We start from the raw sequence: 2,336 nt of genomic DNA on the forward strand, positions 1-2,336 counted from the left end.
CCCGCCTCTACTCGGATCTTCCCCACCCTCCCCACCCGACTCATCATCTTCATCATCACCAAACCCATTTGTTCCGATCACCCTAACTCTGCCGGCGCCGATCGTAAACCCGAGTTCTCCTCCACCTCCGTCTAATCTGAATCCTCAGCAGCAATTTCCATCTCCTCCTCTGGTATCAGATTTAATCGCCGCACTGCCTCCACCTGCACTGTCACAGACAACAATCGCGCCGCCACCTCCAGCGGTAAACTCAGCATCACCGCCGTTAAATCCGCCGAGTTCCGTCGTCAATAATCTTGATGGTCCGAGAGAAGAGGAGAGAAGAGGAGGAAAAAAAAACAGTATGCTGACACGTGTTTTAAGAACTTTCTTTGTGATCGGTTGCAAAAATCATGAATTAAAAACCGATTATATATATTTAATTTTGTTTCTATTTAATTAAATGTCTACTTTTCTGTAAAAACTCTACTACGAAACTGCGTTAACGATGCTTTTAGATTTATGGCATTAATATGATCAAATGAAATTATTAAAATAATTGCATATAGCTGAAAAACAAATGCAGAGGATCCGTGACAAAAACGAATCTCTCGTTCTTATAAGGGTTGATCTCGTCACATGAAGGGGGGTTTAATTATTCAAGTAAAGTATATGTGTAAGGGGATAAGTATAATATATAGATATACACACATATATGTGTGTTATACTCATTGTCCTTTCTCTTTCGTGACGTTGGAGATAAACTCGATAAGTTCTTGGGTTAGAGAATGCATAAAGTTATGTTATTTTATTCAAAACAGATAGCAATGATGATGATTACTATCTGCAAAATAAGCCACAATACATTCAAAGGGAAAATGAACTTACAGATGAAAATGTATCATTTCCATTTCATACTAGTAGATGTAAAAAATTTTGTTGCATAACTAAAAAAGAATAACTGTCAGTTCCATCTCAGATTCAAATTAAACTTAACCAAAACAAAAGATTATAGAGAAATATATGCACCAAGAGATTTCCTTACAACAATAATATATATATAAAAATAAACAGAACTCTGGGAACGACCACGATACTACGTTGAATGTAGAACTACGACAAATGAATCCATCAAATTAAATAGTCGACAAAAGAAAACAAATTAGATTTGGAATTTAGCGGCACCACAGATATTTCTCTAGGTTTCAACATCGAGGGTACAAGTGGCGTCCCAAAACGCATTAGTATTTATTATTCGAAATTTGTTTGCTGGTAATGAAAAAAGAAATTTAGAATGATTAGATATTTTAGATAGTTGAAAAGGATGACTATTGTGATAAGAGGGGCAGCGGCCAGTGTATTGTAATTTGGTCGTTTTTGTTAGTAATCAAATAAAAATATCCAGAGTTCAAAAATATAATCTATAAAGGAGAAATCGAATTTTATCATAAGATAATAAAAGAGGTTTTGTTGGAGCAGCAATAGAAACTTGGGAAAATTATTTTTCGGAGCAAAAAAATTATAACTATGTCCATTTATACTAATTTCATATATTTTATGTCCTATTAGGCTAATTATTTTCAAAATAGTAATAATGTCCTTGTAATTTTTAAATATAATAAATAATGTGTTCGATCAAGCGGGATCGATTAATCCGAAATTACTAGGTCGAACGGATCGATCGATCCAGATCATTATGCAGAACAAAAAAAATGCGGAGCATATACCGATCGACCTGGTCCATTTCACTTGATCGGCAAAGGTCGATTTCATACAGATCGATCGATCTCGAATTATAGACCGATCGATCTCGTCCCTAGATAAGTATTCCAAATCGATTTCCTGGTTTTTTCGGTTATATCTGGTTTGATTCCCACTTGATCTGAACCGACCAAACACGATTTTAACTCTTTAAACTCGATTTATTTGGGATGAAACCCATAATTTCTCATCTCCTTCACGAAGAAAGGGGGAGAAAATCAAAGTCTTAAGTTCACAAACCCTAACTCACTCGATTTCACATTGCTTTGGTGGAAATAATGTGAAATTTTTGTGAACAATCAATGGAATATAGAAGACGGCGTGAGAAGAAGGATACCACGTTTTTTTTTCTTTTAAAAAAAAATGATTTTTTTCAAAATATGAAAGTGAATATTCCCAAATATTTTGTTTCCATATTTTTAGGAACTGGTTTCTTATCCGTAGAATACAGTTAATCTGTAGAAGTCAGTTTCTACAGATTTTTAGAATTATAGTAATGTGTAGATTTTGATTTCTACATGTTTTAGATTTACACTAAATCTGTAGAAGTCGGTTTTTACGTATTTTAGATTTATATTAATATGTAGATTTTGATT

The sequence above is a fragment of the Brassica oleracea genome, chromosome C5 (genome assembly GCF_000695525.1).
Source record: "Brassica oleracea var. oleracea cultivar TO1000 chromosome C5, BOL, whole genome shotgun sequence".
NCBI classification, from domain to species: domain Eukaryota; kingdom Viridiplantae; phylum Streptophyta; class Magnoliopsida; order Brassicales; family Brassicaceae; genus Brassica; species Brassica oleracea.